We start from the raw sequence: 23,613 nt of genomic DNA on the forward strand, positions 1-23,613 counted from the left end.
AGTGCCCACAGTGCCATTGCCTATGGTGACAGTGCTGACAGTCACAATACCCATAGTAACAGTTACCACGGTGAGATTGCTCATGGTGATAGTGTCCATGGTGACACGGCTCATTGTGACAGTCCGCATTGTGCCAGTACCCATAGGAAAGTACTCATGGTGACAGTGCGCATGGTGATAGTGTCCTTGGTGAGAGTGCTCACGGTGGTAGTACTCACAGTAATAGTGCTCATGGTGACAGTGCCGATGGTGATAGTGCCCATGGTGGCAGTTCCCATGGTGAAAGTGCTCATGATGACTTTGCCCATGTTGGTAGTTCCCATGGTGAGAGTACTCACGGTGATAGTGACCATGGTAACAGTGACCATGGTGGCCATGCCCTTGGTGACAGTGCCCGTGTTGACAGGACTCAGGGTGACAGTTCTCATGGTGATAGTGCCCATGGTGACATTTCAGATGGTGGCAGTGAAAAATGGTGACAGTGCCCATGTTGACAGTTCTCATGGTGACAGTGCACACGGTGACAACTCATGAAGACAGTACTCACGGTGAGAGTTATCTTTGTTGCAGTACCCATGGTGACAGTGCTCACAGTGATATTGCCCATGGTGGCCGTGCCCATGTTTACAGTTCCCATGGTGACACTGCCCATGATGACAGTGCCCATGGTGACAGTGCCCATGTTCACAATTCTCACAGTGATAATGCCAATGGTGAGAGTACCTAGGTTGACAATGCACATGGTGACAGTGCACATGGTGTCACGCCTATGGTGACAGTGCTCATGGTGACAGTTCTCATGTTGGCATTGCCATAAATAACAGTGCTCATTGTGGCAGTGCTTATGGTGACCGTGCTCATGGGGACAGTGCCCATATTTACATTGTTTATGGTGATAGATGTCACGGTGACACTGCAAACAGGGACAGTGCCCAGCGTGACAAAGCCCATGGTGATACTTCCCATTGTGACAGTGCTCACGGTGATGGTGCCCATGGTGACAGCGCCCAGTGTGACAAGGCCCATGGTGACAGTGCTCAAGGTGACTGTGCTCATGGTGACAGTGTGCACGTTTACAGTGTTTATGCTAATAGATGTAACGGTGTCAGTGCCCACGGGGACAGTGCCCAGGCTGACAAATTCCATGGTGATACTTCCCATTGTGAAAGAGCCCATGGTGACAGCGCCCACTTTGACAAGGCCCAAGGTGACACAGCTCACGGTGACCATGCCCATTGTGACAGTGCCGATGGTGAGAGTGCCAATAATGACAGTTCTCATGGTGAAACTGCCCATGGAGATATTGCCCATGGTGATAGTGCTCATGGTGACAACCCCACGGTGACAGTGACAATGGTGATAGTCCCCGTGGTGACAGTTCTTACGTTGAATGTGACCATGGTGACAGTTCTCATGGTGACAGTGCCTATGGTGAAAATTCTCATAGTGGCAGTGCTCATGGTGACAGTGCCCATGGTGATATTACCCATGGTGACGGTACTCATGGTAAAAGTGCCCATGGTGACACTGCACATGGTGGCAGTGCAAAATGTTGACAGTGCCCATGGTGATATTGCTCATGGTGACATTGCTTATGGTGATAGTCCTTCCAGTAATAGTGTGTATGGTGAAACTGCACACAGTGACAGTGCTTATGGTGACAGTGCCCTTGGTGGCTGTTCCCATGGGCACAGTACCGATGGTGACACTGTGCATTGTTACAGTTCCCATGGTAATCGTGCTCACGGTGATAGTGCACGTCCTGACAGTGCCCATGGTGGTAGTTCACCTGGTGACAGTGCTAAATAGTGACAGTGCACATGCTGACAGTGCTCATGGTGATAGTGCCCATGAGACAGTGCACACGGTGATAATAGGCATTGTAACAGTGTTCATGGTGACAGAGCCCAAGGTGGCAGTAGCCATGGTGACAGTGCCCACAATGACAGTGCCCAAAGTGACAGTGCCGACAGTGACAGTTCCCATGGTGGCACATCTCACGGTGACGGTGCCCATGGGGACAGTTAGCATGGTGAGATTTCTCACGGTTATAGTGCCCGTTGTGACAGTGCTCTCAGTGAGAAGGCCCATGGTGTCAGTGCCCATATAGACATTCTGCTCGGTAACATTTCTCACGGCGAAAGTGCCTATGGTGATATTACCAATGGTGACACTGCACATGGTGGCTGTGCAAGATGGTAAGAGTGCCCATGGTGACATTGTTCATGGTGACATTGCTTACAGTGATAATCCTTATGGTGACTGTGTGCATGGTAACAATGCACACAGTGACAATGTTCACTGTGACAGTGTTCACAGTGATAGTTCCCATGGTGAGAGTGTCCATGGTAACAGTGCCCATAGTCACATTTCTCATGGTGTAGTGCTCACAGTGACAGTGCCCATGGTGAAAATACCCAGGGTGACAGTACTCATGGTGACCGTGTTCATGGTGACAGTGCGCATGGTGACACTGCCCACCATGACAGTGCTCTTGTTGACAGTGCTCAAGGTGATAGTGCCAATGTTGGAAGTGCTCATCGTGAAAGTGCCCACGGTGACAGTTCTTATGGTGAGAGTGGTCACAGTGGCACTGCTCATGGTGAAAGTGCCCAAGGTGACAGAGCTCATGGTGACAGTGCCCTTAGTTATAGTGTCCATGGTGACAGTACTAACAGTGAAATTTACCATGGGGACACTACCCATAGTAACAGTGCACATGGTCAGAACCCTCACAGTGATAGTGCTCACAGTGACAGTGCCCTTGGTGATAGTGACCACGGTGACCTTTATAATGTTGATAGAGCCCATGATGACAGTGCTTATTGTGACAGTCCACATTGTGCCACTGCCCAAGGTGACAGTGCTCATGGTGACAGTGCCCAAAGTCACAATACCCATGGTGACAGTGCCGATGCTGACAGTTCTCCTGGTGATAGTGTCCATGGTGACAGTGCACATGGTGATACTGAGAATGGTGACAGTGATAACGGTGACAGTGGTCATGGTTGCAGTACCCATGGTGATAGTTCTGAAACTGACAGTGCCCTTGGTGATAGTGCCCATGGTGAGTGTGCTCACATTAATAGTGCCGTGGTGGCAGTTCCCATTGTGAAAGTGCTCATGATGACAGTGCCCATGTTGGTAGTTCCCATGGTGACAGTGCTCACGGTGATAGTGACCATGGTAACAGTGCACATGGTGGCTGTGCCCTTGGTGAAAGTGCCCATGATGAGAGTGCTCATGGTGACAGTGCTCATAATAGCAGTGCCCAAGGTGCCAGTGCTCGTGGTGACAGTGTTAATGGTGACAGTGTTCTTGGTGGCAGTTCGTATGGGGACAATACCGATGATGACACTGTGCATTGTTACAGTGCCCATGGTATTTGTGCTCATGGTGACAGTGCAAATCGTGATAGTGCCCATGGTGGTAGTTCACCTGGTGACAGTGCTAAATAGTGACAGTGCACATTCTGACAGTGCTCATGGTGATAGTGCCCATGGTGAGAGAGCACACGGTGATAATTTGCATTGTTACAGTGTTCATGGTGAGAGAGCCCAAGGTGGCAATGGCCATGGTGACACTGTCCACAATGACAGTGCCCATGGGGACAGTGCCAACAGTGACAATGCCCATGGTGACCCTTCTCACAGTAAGAGTCCCCATGGGGACACTTAGCATGTTGAGATTTCTCTCGGTGATAGTTCCCATTGTGACAGTGCTCACAGTGACAATGCCCATGGTGCCAGTGCCCATAGAGATATTTTGCATGGTCACATTTCTCACGGTGAAAGTGCCTATGGTGATATTACCCATGGTGACACTGCACATGCTGGCAGTGCAAAATGGTGACAGTGCCCATGGTGACATTCCTCATGGTGACTTTGCTTACAGTGATAGTCCTCATGGTGACAGTGCGCATGGTGACACTGCACACAGTGATAGTGTTCATGGTTACAGCGTTCACGGTGATAGTTCCCATGGTGAGAGTGTCCAGGGTGACAGTGCCCATAGTCACAATTCTCATGGGGTAGTGTTCACAGTGACAGTGCCCATGGTGTAAATACACAGGGTGACAGTGCTCATGGTGATAGTGCCCATGGTGACAGTGCCCATGTTCACAATTCTCACAGTGATAATGCCTATGATGAGAGTACTTAGGGTGACAATGACCATGGTGACAGTGCCCATGGTGTCATGCCCCTGGTGACACTGCTCATGGTGACAGTGCTCATGTTGGCAGTGCCATAAATAGCAGTGCTCTGTGTGGCAGTGCTCATGCTGACCGTTCTCATTGTGACAGTGTCCATGTTTACAGTGATTATGGTGATAGATGTCACGGTGTCAGTACCCCCGTGGACAGTTCCCATGCTGACAAAGCCCATGGTGATATATCCCAATGTGACAGTGCCCAGGGTGACAGTGCCCATGATGAGAGTGCCCAGTGTGAGAAAGCCCATGATGACAGTTCTCACAGTGAATGTGCCCGTGGTGAATATTTCCGATGATGAGAGTGCCAATAGTGACAGTGCTCATGGTGAAACTGCCCATGGAGACAATGGCCATGGTGATAGTGCTCATTGTGAGAACCCAACAGTGACAGTGCCAATTGTGATAGTCCCCGTGGTGACAGTTCTTACATTGAATGTGACCATGGTGATATTGCTCATGGTGACAGTGCTCATGGTGACAGTGCTCAAGGTTATGGTCTCCATGTTGACAGTGCCCATGGTGACATTTCTCATGGTGACTGTGCCTATGGTGAAAATTCTCATAGTGACAGTGCTCATGGTGACTGTGCCCATGGTGATATTACCCATGGTGACAGTACTCATGGTAAAACTTCCCATGGTCACACTGCACATAGTGGCAGTGCAAAATGGTGACAGTGCCCATGGGGATATTGCTCATGGTAACATTGCTTACGGTGATAGTGTGTATGGTGAAACTGCACACAGTGACACTGCTCATGTTGACAGTGTTCACGGCGATAGTGCCGATGGTGAATTTGCCCATGGTGACAGTGCCCATAGTCACAATTCTCACGGTGTAGTGCTCACAGTGACACTGTCCATGGTGACAATACACAGGGTGACAGTATACATGGTGACATTGCTCATGGTGAGAGTGCCCATGTTCACAACTCTCACAGTGATAGTGCCCAGGGTGACAGAGCTCATGGTAAAATTGTTCACGGTGACAGTGCCCATGGTGACAGTACCTAAGGTGACAATTCCCAAGGTGAGAGTTCTCATGCTGACAGTGCCCATGGTGACAATACCCAGGGTGTCCTGCCCATGGTGAGAGTGATCATGGTGACACTGCTCATGTGGACAGTGCCATTAGTGACAGTGCTCATTGGGGCAGTGCTCATGGTGACAATGCTCATGTTGACTGGGCCAAGATTACAGTGCTTATGGTGATAGATATTACGGTGGTCATGCCCACGGTGACAGTGCCCACGCTGACAAAGCCCATGGTGATATTTCCCATTGTGACAGTGCCCATGGTGACAGGGTCCATGGTGACAGAGACCACGATCACACTGCCCATGGTGAGAGTGCTAATGGAGACTGTGCCCATGGTGACAGCGCCCAGTGTGACAATGCTCATTGTGACAGTGCTCACGGTGACCATGCTGATTCTGACAGTGCCGATGGTGTTAGAGCCAATAGTGTGAGTGCTTACGGTGAAACTACCCATGGAGACTCTGCCGATGGTAATAGTGCTCATCGTGACAACTCCTCAGAGGCAGTGTCAATGGTGAGAGTCCCCGTGGAGACAGTTCTCATGGTGATAGTGACCCTGTTGAAATTGCTCATGGTGGCAGGGCCCATGGTGAGACTACCAATGGTGACACTGCCCATGGTGACAGTGCACATGGTCATGGTGCATCTCGTGGCAGTGCAAAATAGTGACAGTACCCATGGTGAGATTTCTCAAGGTGATAGTGCCCATGGAGAGAGTGCCCATGGTTACAGTACTCATGGTGACAGTGCCCACAATGACAGTGCCCTTGGTGACAGTGCACACCGTGAGATTGCCCATGGTGGCTGTGCCCATGGTGACAGTTCTTATCATGAGAGTGCTCACGGTAGCAGTGTTCATGGTAATAGTGCTCACGGTGGCAGTGCCCACAATGAGAGTGCCAATGGTTACAAAACTGACTGTGACAGTGCCCATGGTGACTTTTCTCTCTGTGACAGTGCCCTTGGGGACACTTAGCATGGTGAGATTTCTCACGGTGATAGTGCCCATTGTTTCAGTGCTCATAGTGACAAGACCCATGGAGCCAGTGCCCATCATGGCATTGCTCACGGTGATAGTTCTCACGGTGACAGTGTTGATGGTGATATTACCCATGGTGACAGTACTCAGTGATAACATGCTCATGGTGACAGTGCCTAAGGTGATAGTGCACATGGTGGCAGTGCAAAATGGTGAGAGTGCCCATGCTGATATTGCTTAATGTGATAGTCCTTGCTGTGATAGTGCGCATGGTGACACTGCCCACTGTGACAGTGCTCTTGTTGACAGTGCTCACGGTGATAGTGCCAATGTTGGAAGTGCCCATCGTTAAAGTTCCCATGGTGACAGTTCTTATGGTGAGAGTGGTCGGAGTGGCAGTGCTCATGGTGAAAGTGCCCATAGTGACAGAGCTCACAGTGACAGTGTCCATAGTTATAGTGTCCATGGTGACAGTACTAACAGTGAAATTGTCCATGGGGACACTGCCCATGGTGAAAGTGCCCATGGTCACAACCATCACGGTGGTAGTGCTCACGGTGACAGTGCCCATGGTGACAGTTACCATGGTGTAAATTCTAATGGTGATAGTGCCGATGATGACAGTGCTCATGGTGACAGTCCACACTGTGCCAGTGCCCTACGTGACAGTGCTCACGGTGACAGTGCCCAAAGTTACAATACCCATGGTGACAGTGCCCAGGCTGACAGTTCTCATGGTGATAGTGCCCATGGTGACAGTGCCCGTGGTGATAATGAGAATGGTGACAGTGCTTATGGTGACAGTGGTCATGGTTGCAGTACCCATGGAGATAGTGCTGAAACTGACAGTGCCCTTGGTGATAGTGCCCATAGTGAGCGTGCTCAAATTAATAGTGCCCATGGTGGCATTTCCCATTGTGAAAGTGCTCATGATGACAGTGCCCATGTTGGTAGTTCCCATGGTGACAGTGCTCCCGGTGATAGTGACAATGGTAACCTTGCCCATGGTGGCTGTGCCCTTGGTGACAGTGCCCAGGATGACAGTACTCATGGTGACAGTGCTTACGGTGATAGTGCCCATGGTGACAATGCACATGGTGGTAGTGCACATGATGGCAGTGAAAAATGGTGACAGTGCCCATGCTGACAGTTCTCATGGTGACAGTGCATACAGTGACAACCCATACTGACATTGCTCATTGTAGCAGTACCCGTGGTGTTAGTGCACATAGTGATAGTGCCTATGTTGGCAGTGCCCATGGTGACATTGCCCACGTTGAAAATGTCCATGATGACAGGCCCATGGTGCCATTGCCTACGGTGACACTGGGCACAATGACAGTGCCCATGGTGCCAGTGCCGACAGTGACAGTGCCGATGGTGACACTTCTCACGGTGACATTGCCCATGGGGACAGTTAGCATGGTGAGATTTCTCACAGTGATAGTGCCCATTGTGACAGTGCTCACAGTGACAATACCCATGGTGCCTGTTCCATGGAGACATTCTGCACGGTCACAGTTCTCACAGTGAAAGTGCCTATGTTGATATTACCCATGGTGACACTGCACATGGTGGCAGTGCAAAATGGTGACAGTTCCCCTGGTGATATTGCTCATGGTGACTTTGCTTATGGTGATAGTCCTTACAGTGACAGTGCACATGGTGACACTGCACACAGTGACAGTGTTCACGGTGACAGTGTTCATGGAGATAGTTCCTATGGTGAGAGTGTCCATGTTGACAGTGCCCATAGTCTCAATTCTCAAGGTGCAGTGCTCACAGTGACATTGCCCGTGGTGAAAATACCCAGGGAGACAATAGTCATGTTGACAGTGCTCATGGTGATAGTGCCCATGGTGACAGTGCCCATGTTCACAATTCTCACAGTGATAATGCCTATGGTGAGAGTACCTAGGGTGACAATGCCCATGTTGGCAGTGCCCATGGTGTCATGCCCATGGTGACAGTGCTCATGTTGACAGTGCCATAAATAACAGTGTTCATTGTACCGGTGCTCATGGTGACAATGCTCATGGTGATAGTGCTCATGTTTAGAGTGTTTATGGTGATAGATGTCACGGTGTCAATGCCACGGGGACAGTGCCCACGCTGACAAAGCCCATGGTGATACTTCCCATTGTGAGAGTATCCACGGTGACAGTGCCCATGGTGACAGTGCTCCGTGTGACAAGGCCCATGGTGAAAGTGCTTACGGTGACAGTGTTCATGGTGAAACTGTCCATGGAGACATTGCCCATGGTGATAGTGCTCATAGTGACAACCCCACTGTGACAATGCCCATGATCATAGTGCTCATGGTGAAAACCCCACAGTGACAGTGCCAATGGTGATAGTCCCCGTGGTAACAGTTCTTACATTGAATGTAATCATGGTGACATTTCTTATGGTGACAGTGCTCATGGTGACAGTGCTCAAGGTGATGGTCTCCATGTTGACAGTGCTCATGGTGACAGTTCTCATGGCGACAGTGCATATGGAGAAAATTCTCATAGTTACAGTGCGCACAGTGACAGTGCCCATGGTGATATTACCATGGTGACAGTACTCATGGTAAAAGTGCCCATGATGACACTCCACATGGTTGCAGTGCAAAATGGTGACAGTGCCCATGGTGATATTGCTCATGGTGACATTGCTTATAGTCCTTATGGTGATTATATGTATGGTGAAACTGCACACAGTGACAGTGCTAATGGTGACAGTTTTCATGGCTATAGTGCCGATGGTGAATGTGCCCCTGGTGACAGTGCCCATAGTCACAATTCTCATCGTGTAGTGCTCACGGTGACAGTGCCCATGGTGGCAATACATAGGGTGACCGTATTCATGGTGACATTGCTCATGGTGATAGTGTCCTTGGTGAGAGTGCCCATGTTCACAACTCTCACGGTGATAGTTCCCATGGTGACAATACCCAGGCTGACAGAGCTGATGGTAAAAGTGTTCATGGTGACAGTGCCCATGGTGACAGTACCTAAGGTGACAATTCCCATGATGAGACTGCTCATGGTGACAGTGCCCATGGTGACAATACCCAGGGTGTCCTGCCCATGGTGAGAGTGACCATGGTGACACTGCTCATGTGGACAGCGCCATAAGTGACAGTGCTCATTGTGGCAGTGCTCATAGTGACCGTGCTCATGGTGACAGTGCCCATGTTTACAGTGCTTATGGTGATAGATGTCAGGGTGGGTGTGCCCACAGTGACATTGCCCACGCTGACAAAGCCCATGGTGATATTTTCCATTGTGACAGTACTCACAGTGACAGAGCCCATTGTGACAGTGCCCAAAATCACAGTGCCCATGGTGAGACTGCTAATGGTGACTGTTCCCATGGTGACAGCACCCATTGTGACAACGCCCATTGAGACAGTGCTCACGGTGACCGTACCGATGTTGACAGCGCCGATGGTGATAATGCCAATAGTGAGGGTGCTCATGGTGAAACTGCCCATGGAGACACTGCCCATGCTGATAGTGCTCATTGTGACAACCAGTCAGAGGCAGTGCCAATGGTGAGAGTCACGGTGATGACATTTCTCATGGTGAAATTCACCCTGTTGAAATTAATCATGGTGACAGTGCTCATGGTGACAGTGTTCAAGGTGATAGTCTCCATGTTGACAGTGCCCATGGTGACTGTTCTCATGGTGACAGTGCCTATGTTGATAATGCTCTTAGTGACAGTCCTCACTGTGACAGTGCCCATGGTGACAGTGACCATGGTGACTGTTCTCACCATGATAGTGCCCATGGTGACAGTGTTTATGGTGACAGTCCACATTGAGGATGTGCCCGTGGTGACAGTGCTCAGGGTGATAGTGCTCAAGGTGACAGTACTCACGTTGACAGTGCCCAAGGTGACAATAACCACAGTGACAGTAATCATGGTGAAAGTGCCCATGGTGGCAGTTCTCATAGTGTCAGTTCTTGTGACAGTGCTCTTGGTGACAGTGCTCATGGTGGCAGGATCCATGGTGAGAGTACTAATGGTGACACTGCCCATGGTGACAGTGCACATGGTCATGGTGCATCTATTGGCAGTGAAAAATAGTGACAGTGCCAATGGTGATATTGCTCATAGTGATAGTGCCCATGGTGAGAGTGTCCATGGTTACAGTTCTCATGGTGACAGTGCCCATAGTGACAGTGCCCATAGTGACAGTGCACACAGTGAGAGTGCCCATGGTGGCCGTGCCCATGGTGACAGATCTTATCGTGAGCAATGTCACTGTGCTAACTGTCCCCAAGGGCACTGTCACAGAGAGAAAAGTCACCATGGGCACTGTCACAGTTTGTATTCTCCCCTTTGGCACTCTCATTGTGGGCACTGCCACCGTGAGCACTATTACCATGAGCACTGCTACCGTGAGCACTATCATGATAAGAACTGTCACCATGGGCACAGACACCATGGGCAATCGCAAGGTGTGCTGTGTCACCGGGGGCACTGTCACCATGGGCACTGTCAGATTGAGCACTGTAACCATGGACACTCTCACCATGGGCACTATCACCATGAGCAATATCACCATGGGCACTCTCACTATTTTGCACTGCCACGAGATGCACCATGACCATGTGCACTGTCACCATGGGCAGTGTCACCATCTGGAGTCTCACCATGGGCACTGCCACCAAGGGCACTGTCAAAAGAACTGTCACTATGAGAGCTGCCACCATGGGCACTTTCACCATGATTACTGTCACCGTGGGTATTGTCACCTTTGGCACTGTCAACGTGCGTACTATCACCGTGAGAACTATCACCATGCACACTGTCACCACAGGCAGAGCCTCAATGCGGACTGTCATCATGAACACTGTCACCATGGGCACTATCATGGTGAGAATAGTCACCATGGTCACTGTCACCATGGGCACTGTCACCGTGAGCACTGTCACTAAGAGCATAATCACCATAGGCACTGTCACCGTGATAACAGTCACCATGGACACTGTCAACATGGAGACTATCACCTTGAGCACTGTCACCATGAGCACTGTCACCATGAGCAATTCCAACAGGATCACTTTCACCATGAGAACTGTCACCACGGGGACTCTCACCATTGCCAATGCCTCCGAGGGGTTGTCATGATGAGCACTATCACCATGGGCAGTGTCTCCATGGGCAGTGTCACCGTGAGCACTCTCACTATTGGCACTATCACCATCGGCATGGTCACCGTGAGCACTGTCACAATGGGCATTGTCACACTGGGTGCTGTCACCATGGGCAGAGTCACCGTTAGCACTCTCACCATGGGCACTGTGATCTTGGGCACTGTCACCATGGGCTCTGCCACTGTTGGCACTGTCACAATGGGATGTATCACCATGGGCTTTGTCCGCGTGGTAAAGGTCACCCTGGGCACTGCCACCATAACATCGATCAGCATAAGCACTGTAACCATGGGCACTGTCAGTATGAGCACGGTCACCATGAGCACTGTCATTTATGGCACTGTCCACATGAGCAGTGTCACCATGATCACTGTCACCATGGGCAGGACACCCTGGGTATTGTCACCATGGGCACTTTTACCATGAGCACTCTCACCATGGGAATTGTCACCTTAGGTACTGTCACCATGGGCACTGTCACCGTGAGCACATTTACCATGAGCTCTGTCAGCCTGGGTATTGTCACCATGGGAACTATCACTGTGAGAGTTGTGAACATGGGCACTCTCACCATGGGCACTATCACCATGAGCAATGTCACCATGAATACTGTCACACTGTGTAATGACATCATGAGCACTCTCACCGTGAGCCCTACACCATGAGAACTGTGACTATGGGCACTGTCACCATGGGCACATTCACCATCGGCACTATCGCCATGAACACTGTCACCATGAGCACTCTCACTGTGTGCAGTTTCACCATACACACAGTCACTGTAAGGACTATCACCGTAAGCAATGTCATCATGATCAGTATCACCATGGGCAGTGTCACCATTTTGCACTGCCACCATGTGCAGTGTCACCATGGGCACTTTTACCATGAGTACTGTCACCATGGGTAATATCACCATGGGCACTGTTACCAGGAGCACTGTCACTATGAGAATTTTCACCATAGGCTCTGTCACCATGAGAACTGTCACCATGGTCACATTCAACGTAAAAACTCTCACCACGGGGACTATCACCATTGGCACTGTCACCTTGGGTTGTCACCATGAGCACTATCACCATGGGCAATGTCTCCATGGGCAGTTTCACCTTGAGCTCTGTAACTATTGGCACTCCCACCATCGGCACTGTCACCATGGGCACAGTCACCATGGGCCTTGTCACACTGGGCGCTGTCATCATGGGCACTGTCCCCGTGGGCACTGTTACAATGGGAAATATCACCATGGGCTTTGTCAGCATGGGAACTGTCCCTGTGGGCACTGACACTGTTACATCTATCACCATAAACACTGTAAACATGGGCACTGTAATCATGAGCACTGCCACCATGTGCAGTGTCACCATGGGTAATATCACCATAGGCACTATCACCGTGAGAACTGTGACCGTGCGGAATTCTCTATGGGCACTGGCACCATGGGCATTGTCACTGTGAGCACTGTCACAATGGGCACTATCACCGTGAGAAATCTCATCATGCTAACTGTCCCCATGGGCACTGTCATCGTGAGATATATCACCATGGGCACTGTCACTGTTGGCACTGTCAGCATGGGCACTGTCATTGTGGGCACTGTCACCATGGCCACTGCCACCTTGGGCTCTGTCACCATGAACACTCTAACAATGCCCATTATCACCGTGCGCACTGTCACCATGGGCACTATCACCATGGGCACTGTCAGCATGTACACTGTCACTATTTAGCACTGTCACCATGTGAACTACCACCATGGGCACTGGCATTATGTGCACTATCAGCATGAGCACGGTTACCATGGGCACTGTAACTATGCACAGTGTCACCATCAGTACTGTCCCGATGGGAACTGCCACCAAGAGCACAGTCACCACCTTGGGCACTGCTATTATGAACACTGTCACCATGAGAACTGTTGCTATGAGAACTTCCACCATGGGTATTTTCAACATGAGTACTGTCACCATGGGTATTGTCAACATTTTCACTGTCACCATGAGCACTATTACTGTGAGCACTATCACCATGAGTACTCTCACTGTGGTCACTGTCACCATGAGTACTGTCACCATAGGCAATGGTGCCGTGGGCCCTGTCACTATGGGACCTGTCATCATGGACAGTGTCACCATGGGCACTGCCACCATGGGCATTATCACTGTGAGCACTGTCACCATGTGTACTGCAACCATGAGAACTCTCACCGTGAGTACCGTCTGCATGGGTTTTCACCATGTGCACTCTCACAATGAGAACTGTCAACATGGGCAGTGTCACCATTTTTCACTGCCACCATGTGCAGTGTCACCATGGGCACTTTCACTGTGAGAACTGTCACCATGACTACTGTCATCATGGGCACTGTCACCAAGGGCACATCTACCATGTGCACTGTTACCATGGTCACTATCACCGTGAGCACTGTCACCTTGGGAACTACCAACATGGGCAATATCATCATGAGCACTTTCACAATAAGAACTGCCACCATGGGAACTATCAACGTGCGGACTCTCACCATGGACACTATCACCATGGTCACCATCACCATGAGCACTGTCACTGTCGGCACTGTCACCATGAGCACTATTACTGTGAGCACTACCACCATGAGCATGCTCATCGTGGTCACTGTCACCATGGACAATGTCACCGTGAGCACTGTCACTATGGGTACTGGCACAATGCGGACTGTCACGATGAGCCCTGTCACCATGGACACTATCACCATGCGCACTCTCACCATGGTCACTGTTACCATCGCTAATGTCACTGTGAGCACTGTCACCCTAGGCAATGATACCGTGGGCATTGTCACCATGGGCAATGTCATCATGGGTTTTGTCACTGTGGGCAGTGTCACCATGGGCACGGCCACCATGGGCTCTATCACTGTGAGCACTGTCACCACGGGTACTTCTACCATGAGCACTGTCAGCACGAGTGGTCACCGTGTGCACTGTCACCATGAGAAGTTTCAGCATTGGCACTTTCACCATTATTCGCTGCCACCATATGCACTACCAACATGTGCACTGTCACCATGGGTATTGTGACTTTGAGCACTGTCACCATGAGCACTCTCACCTTGGACACTGGCACAATGTGGACTGTCACCATGAGCACTGTCATCATGGGCACTATCACCGTTAGAACTGTCACCACGTTCACTTTCACCATGTGCACTGTCACCGTGAGCACTTTCACCGTGATGCTTGTGACCACGGGCAGTGTCACCGTGATCACTGTCACCTTGGGCACTGGCACAATGTGGACTGTCACCATGAGCACTGTCATCATGGGCACTATCACCATGAGGGTTGTGACCATGGGCACTGTCACCATGGGTACTGTCCCCATGAACAATTTCACTGTTAGTACTGCCACCATGGACATTATAACTATGGGCACTGTAACTGTGAGCTCTGTCACCATAAGAACTGTCACCATGGACACTTTCACGATGGGCACTTCCAACATTGGCACTATCACCGTGAGCATTGTCAACGAGAGCAGTGTCACGGTGGGCAGTGTCACCATGCGCACTATCACCACAAGGACTATCACAGTAAGCAACGTCACCATGGGCACTGTCACCATTTTGCACTGCCAACATAGGCACTGTCACCATGAGCACTTTATCACTGAGTACTCTCACCATGGGTAATATCACCATGGGCACTGTCACCGTGAGAACTATCACCATGAGCAATGCCATGATGGGCACTGGCGCCATGGGTCTTGTCACTATGAGCACTGAAACAATGTGCACTATCACTGTGAGAAATCTCACCATGCTAAATGTCCCCAAGGGCACTGTCACAGAGAGAAAAGTCACCATGGGCACTGTCACAGTCAGTTTTGTAACCATTGGCACTCTCATTGTGGGCACTGCCACCGTGAGCACTATTATATGAACACTGCTACCGTGAGCACTATCATGATAAGATCTGTCACCATGGGCACAGCCACCATGGGCACTCTCACGGTGTGCACTGTCACCAGGGGCACTGTCACCATGGGCACTGTCACCTTGAGCACTGTAACTATGGGCACTCCCACCATGGGCACTATCACCATGAGCAATATCACCATGGGCACTGTTACTATTTTGCACTGCCACCAAATGCTCCATCACCATATGCTTTGTCACCATGGCCAGTGTCACCATCGGTAGTCTACCATGGACACTGTCACCATGAGCACTGTCACCATGAACACTGCCACCATGCACACTGTCACAAGATCTGTCTACTATGAGAACTGCCACCATGGGCACTTTCACCATGATTACTGTCACCGTGGCTATTGTCACCTTGGGCATTGTCAACGTGAGTATTATCACCGTGAGCACTATCACCCTGAGCACTGTCACCACGGGCACAGCCTCAGTGTGGTCTGTCACCACGAACACTGTCACCATGGGCACTATCATGGTGAGAACTGTCACCTTGGTCACTGTCACTAAGAGCATTATCACCATAGGCAATGTCACCATGAGAACAGTCACCATCAGTACTGTCAACATGGAGACCATCATCTTGGGCACTGTCACCATGAGCACTGTCACCATGAGCAATTTCAACAGGGTTACTTTCACCATAAGAACTGTCACCACGGGGACTCTCACCATTGGAACTGCCTCCAAGTGGTTGTCACGATGAGCACTATCACCATGGGCAGTGTTTCCATGGGCAGTTTCACCGTGAGCACTCTCACTATTGGCACTATCCCCATCGACACTGTCAGCATTGGCTCGGCCACCGTGAGCACTATCAAAATGGGCGTTGTCACACTGGGTGCTGTCACCATCAGCTCAATCACTGTTAGCACTCTCACCATGGGCACTGTGATCTTGGCCATGTCACCATGGGCTCTGTCACCGTGGGCACTACCACAATGGGCAATCTCACCATGGGCTTTTTCAGCATGGGCACTGTCACCGTGGGCATGGCCACCGTGACATCTATCACCATAAGCACTGTAACCATGGGCACTGTCACCATGAGCATGTTCACCATGAGCATTGCCGCAATGAGCACTGTCACTTAAGGCACTGTCCACATGAGCAGTGTCACCATGATCACTGACACCATGGACAGGACACCCTGGGTATTGTCACCATGGGCAATATCACCATGAGCACTCTCACCATGGGAATTGTCACCTTAGGTACTGTCACTATGGGCACTTTCACCGTGAGCACTTTTACCATGAGCTCTGTCACCCTGGGTATTGTCACCATGGGCCCTCTCACCCTGAGAGTTGTGAACATCAGCACTATCACCATGAGCAATGTCACCATGAATACTGTCAACCTGTGTATTGTCACCGTGGCACTGTCACTGTGAGCACTACACCGTGAGAATTGTGACTATAGGCACTGTCACCATGGGCACATTCACCATAAGCACTATTGCCATGAACACTGTCACCATGAGCACTGTCACTGTGTGCAGTTTCAGCATACACACTATCACCATAAGGACTATCACTGTAAGCAATATCACCATGAGCAATATCACCATGGGCACTGTCAACATTTTGAACTGCCACCATGTGCAGTGTCACCATGGGCACTTTTACCATGAGTACTGTCACCATGGGTAATAACACCATGGGCACTGTCACCGTGAGCACTGTCACTATGAGAATTTTCACCATAGGCACTGTCACCGTGAGAACTGTCACCATGGTCACATTCAACGTAAGAACTGTCAAAACGGGGACTTTCACCATTGGCACTGTCACCGTGGGGTTGTCACCATGAGCACTGTCACCATGGGCAATGTCTCCATGGGCAGTTTCACCATGAGCTATGTCACTATTGGCACTCTCAGCATCGGCACTGTCACCATGGGCACGGTCACTGTGAGGACTGTCACCACGGGCCTTGTCATACTGGGCACTGTTACCATGGGCACAGTCACCATGGTCACAGTCACCATTAGCACTCTCCACATGGGCACTGTGATCTTGGGTACTGTCACCATGGGCTCTGTCACCGTGGGCACTGTCACAATGGGAAGTATCACCATGGGCTTTGTCAGCGTGGGCACTGTCACCTTGGGCACTGTCATCGTGTGCACGGCCACCGTGACATCTATCACCATAATCACTGTCACCATGAGCAAGTTCACCATGAGCACTGCCACAATGAGCTCTGTCACTTATGGCACTGTCCACACGAGCAGTGTCACCATGATCTCTGTCACCATGGGCAGCACACCCTGCGTATTGTCACCATGGGCACTTTTACCATGAGAACTCTCATCATGGGAATTGTCACCTTAGATACTGTCACCATGGGCACTGTCACCGTGAGCACTTTTACCATGAGCTCTGTCACCCTGGGTATTGTCACCATGGGCACTATCACTGTGAGAGTTGTGAACATGGGCACTCTCACCATGCGCAATGTCACCAGGAATACTGTCACCCTGGGCACTGTGACTGTGAGCAGTACACCGTGAGAATTGTGACTGTGGGCACTGTCACCACGGGCACATCCACCATCGGCACTATCAACGTGAACACTGTCACCATGAGCACTGTCACTGTGTGCAGTGTCACCATGCGCACTGTCACCATAAGAATTATCACCATAAGCAATGTCACCATGAGCAATATCACCATGGGCACTGTCACCATTTTGCACTGCCACCATGTGTAGTGTCACCATGGGCACTTTTACATGAGTAATGTCACCATGTGTAATATCACCATGTGCACGGTCACCATGAGCACTGTCGCTATGAGAATTTTCACCATAGGCACTGTCACTGTGAGAATTGTCAGCATGGTCACATTCAACATAATAACTGTCACCACGCTGACTATCACCATTAGCACTGTCACCTTGGGATTGTCACCATGAGCACTGTCACCATGAATAATATCACCCTGGGTACTTTCACCATGTGCACTGTCACTGTGAGCACTACACCATTAGAATTGGGACTATGGGCACTGTCACCATGGACACTCTCACCATGGGAAATATCTCCGTGAACACTGTAACAAATAACACTGTCTCTGTGTGCAGTGTCACCATGTGCACTGTCACCGTAAGAACTATCACCGTAAGCAAAGTCATCATGAGCAATGTCACCATGGGCACTGTCACCATTTTGCACTGCCACCATGTGCAGTGTCACCATTGGTAATATCACCATAGGCACTTTCACCGTGAGAAATGTAACCGCGCAGAATGTCTCTATGGGCACTGGCACCATGGGCATTGTCACTGTGAGCACTGTCACAATGGGCACTATCACCGTGAGAAATCTCACCATGCTAACTGTCCCCATGGGCACTGTCACCGTGAGAAGTGTCACCATGGACACTGTCACTGTTGGCACTGTCACCATGGGCATTGTCATTTTGGGCATCGTCACCTTGGCCACTGCCACCTTGGGCTCTTTCACCATGAACACTGTAACAATGCCCATTATCACCATGTGCACCGTCACCATTAACACAGTCACTACCTTGGGCACTGCTATTATGAGCACTGTCACCATGAGAACTGTTGCTATGAGAACTACCACTATGGGTATTTTCAACATGAGTAGGGTCACCATGGGTATTGTCCTCATTTGCAGTGTCACCATGAGCACTATTACCGTGAGCAATATCACCATGAGCACTCTCACTGTGGTCACTGTCTCCATGAGCACTGTCGCCATGGTGCTGGCACAATGCGGACAGGCACCATGCGCCCTGTCCCCATGGGCACTATCACTGTGAGCACTCTCACCATGGTTACTGACACCATGGGCACTGTTACCATGAGCACTGTCACCATAGGCAATGGTGCCGTGGGCACTGTCACCATGGGCACTGTCATCATAGGGAGTGTCACCATGGGCACTGTCACCATGAGCACTGCCACCATCGGCATTATCACTGTGGTCACTGTCACCATGGGTACTGCAACCATGAGAACTGTCACCGTGAGTACTGTCTGCATGGGTTGTCACCGTGTGCACTGTCACCATGAGAACTGTCAACATGGGCACTGTCACCATTTTTCACTGCCACCATGTGCAATATCACCATGGGCACTATCACCGTGAGAACTGTCACCATGAGTACTGTCATCATGGGCACTGTCACCAAGGGCACGGCCACCATGTGCACTGTTACCATGGTCACTATCACCGTGAGCACTGTCACCATGGGAACTACCAACATGGGCAATGTCATCATGAGCACTTTCACAATAGGAACTGCCACCATGGGCACTATCAACGTGCGGACTCTCACCATGAACACTATCACCATGGGCACTGTCACCGTGAGCACTGTCACCATCGGCACTGTCACCATGAGCACTATTACTGTTAGTACTACCACCGTGAGCACTCTCATCATGGACACTGTCACCATGGGCTCTGTCACCGAGAGCACTGTCTCCATGGGTACTGGCACAATGCGGACTGTCACAATGAGCCCTGTCACCATGGACACTATCAAAATGAGCACTCTCTCCTTAGTCACTGTTACCATGGGTCCTGTCACTGTGAGCACTGTCACTATAGGCAATGGCACTGTGGGCACTGTCACCATGGGCATTGTCACCATGGGCAGTGTCCACATGGGCACTGCCACAATGGGCACTATCACTGTGAGCAGTGTCACCACGGGTACTGCTACCTTGAGCACTGTCAGCATGGGTTGTCACCGTGTGCACGGTCATCATGAGAACTGTCAGCATGGCACTGTCACCATTTTTCGCTGCCACCATGTGCACTACCACCATGTGCATTTTCACCATGGGCACTATCACCGTGAGCACTGTCACCATGAGTACTGTCATCATGGGCACTGTCACCAAGGGCACAGCTACCATGTGCACTCTTACCTTGGTCACTATCACTGTGAGCACTGTCACCATGGGAACTACCAACATGGACACTGTCATTATGAGCACTTTCACAATGGGACCTGCCACCATGGGCATAATTAACGTGAGCACACTCCCCATGGACACTATCACCAAGGTCACTGTCAGTTTCAGCACTATCACCATGGGTACTGCAACCATGACCACTGTCGCCATAAGCACTGTCACCATTCTCAGTATCACCATGTGCAAAGTCACCATGAGAACCTTCACTGTGAGTGTTGTGAGATTGAGCACTGTCACCGTGAGCACTGTCACCTTGGGCACTGGCACAATGTGGACTGTCACCATGAGTACTGTCATCATGGGCCCTATCACTGGTAGAACTGTCACCAAGGTCACTGTCACCATGGGCAATATCTCCGTGAGCACTGTCTCTGTGAGAAGTGTCACCGTGGGCACTGTCACAGTGAGCACTGTCACCTTGGGCACTGGCACAATGTGGACTGTCACCATGAGCACTGTCATCATGGGCACTATCACTTTTAGAACTGTCACCATGGTCACTGCTACAATGGGCACTGTCACCATGAGCAGTGCCGCTCTGAGCACTCTCACCATAAGAATTGTCACCGTGGGCACATTCACCATGGGCCCTTTCAACATTGGCACTATCACCGTGAGCACTGTCACTGAGAGCACTGTCACGGTGGGCAGTGTCACCATATGCACTATCACCACAAGGACTATCCCATTAAGAAATGTCACCATGGGCACTGTCACCATTTTGCACTGCCACCATGTGCACTATCACCTTAGGCACTGTCACCATGAGCACTTTATCACTGCGTACTGTCACCCTGGGTAAGAGCAGCATGGGCACTGTCACAGTGAGAACTATCACCGTGAGCGATGCCATGATGTGCACTAGCGCCATGGGTCTTGACACTATGAGCACTGAAACAATGGGCACTATCACTGTGCGAAATTTCACTATGCTAACTGTCCCAAAGGAATTGTCAAAGGTAGAAATATCACCATGCGCTCTGTCACAGTCAGTATTCTCACCATGGGCACTCTCATTGTGGGCACTGCAACCGTGAGCACTATTACCATGAACACTGCTACCGTGAGCACTATCATGATAAGAACTGTCACTATGGGCCCAGCCACCATAGGCAGTATCACAGTGTGCACTGTCATCAGGGGCACGGTCACCATGGGCAGTGTCTCCATGAGCACTAACCATGGGCACTATCACGATGAGCAATATCACCATGGGCACTGTCACTATTTTGCACTGCCACCAGATGCACCATGACCATGTGCACTGTCACCATGGGCAGTGTCACCATCGGTAGTCTCACCATGGGCACTGCCACCATGAGCACTGTCACCAAGAGCACTGTTACCACGAGCACTGCCACCATGAGGACTGTCACAAGAACTGTCACTATGAGAACTGCCACCATCGGCACTTTCACAATGATTACTGTCACAGTGGGTCTTGGAGCTTTGTGATGACAAGGGTCATGGAGCCTTGTGATGACAAGGCCGTGGAACATTGTGATGGCAGGGGTCATGGAGCATTGTTATGACAGGGGAAATGGAGCATTTTGATGACAATGGCATGGAGCATTGGTCTGAAAAATTTCATGGATTATTTTTATGAGGGTGGACATGGAGCATTGTGATGACAAGGGCATGGAACACTGTGATACATAGGTCATGGAGTATCATAAGGACAAGGGCATGGAGCATTGTGAGGAGAAGGGCATCGAGCATTGTGATGACAAGCGTCATGGAGCTTTGTGATGACAAGGGCATGGAGCAATGTGATGAGAGGGTTCATGGAGCATTGTGATGACAATGGCATGGAGCCTTGTGATGCAAAGGGTCACAGAGCTTTGTGATGGCAACGGTCATGGAGCATTTTGATGACAAGGGCGTGGTGCATAATGATGAGAAGGGCAGGGAGCATTGCGATGACAGGTTCATGGAGCAATTTGATGAAAATCGTCATGGAACATTTTGATGACAGTGGTTATGGAACATTGTGATGTCAGGGGTCATGGAGCATTGTGATGAAAAGGGTCATGGAGCACTTTGATGACAGGGGTTATGGAACATTGTGATATCATGGGTCATGGAACATTGTAATGATAAGGGTATGTAGCATTGTGATGACACGGGTCATGGAACATTGTGATGAGAGGTGTGAGGGAGTACTGTGATGACTAGAGATGGAACATTGTGATATCAGTGGTGAGAGAGCATTTTGATGAGAACTGCATGGAGCATTGTGATGAGAATGCTTATGGAGCACTGTGATGACAAGGTTGTGGGCATTGTGATGACAGGTGCATGGCACATTATGATGACATGGGTCATGGAGCATTGTGCTGACAAGCGCATGGAGAATTGTGATGACAAAGGTCATGGAGCATTGTGCTGACAAAGGCATGGAGCATTGTGATGACAAGAGTCACAGAGCATTGTGATGAAAAGTTCATGGAGCATTGTGGTGACAAAGGTAACAGAGCCTTGTGATGACGAGGGCATGGAACACTGTGATACATGGGTCATGGAGTATCATAAGGACAAGGGCATGGAGCATTGTGAGGAGAAGGGCATCGAGCATTGTGATGACAAGCGTCATGGAGCTTTGTGATGACAAGGGCATGGAGCAATGTGATGAGAGGGTTCATGGAGCATTGTGATGACAATGGCATGGAGCCTTGTGATGCAAAGGGTCACAGAGCTTTGTGATGGCAACGGTCATGGAGCATTTTGATGACAAGGGCGTGGTGCATAATGATGAGAAGGGCAGGGAGCATTGCGATGACAGGTTCATGGAGCAATTTGATGAAAATCGTCATGGAACATTTTGATGACAGTGGTTATGGAACATTGTGATGTCAGGGGTCATGGAGCATTGTGATGAAAAGGGTCATGGAGCACTTTGATGACAGGGGTTATGGAACATTGTGATATCATGGGTCATGGAACATTGTAATGATAAGGGTATGTAGCATTGTGATGACACGGGTCATGGAACATTGTGATGAGAGGTGTGAGGGAGTACTGTGATGACTAGAGATGGAACATTGTGATATCAGTGGTGAGAGAGCATTTTGATGAGAACTGCATGGAGCATTGTGATGAGAATGCTTATGGAGCACTGTGATGACAAGGTTGTGGGCATTGTGATGACAGGTGCATGGCACATTATGATGACATGGGTCATGGAGCATTGTGCTGACAAGCGCATGGAGAATTGTGACGACAAAGGTCATGGAGCATTGTGCTGACAAAGGCATGGAGCATTGTGATGACAAGAGTCACAGAGCATTGTGATGAAAAGTTCATGGAGCATTGTGG

The sequence above is a fragment of the Mesoplodon mirus genome (assembly GCF_964341445.2).
Source record: "Mesoplodon mirus genome assembly, contig: HAP1_SCAFFOLD_405, whole genome shotgun sequence".
Lineage (NCBI taxonomy): Eukaryota > Metazoa > Chordata > Mammalia > Artiodactyla > Ziphiidae > Mesoplodon > Mesoplodon mirus.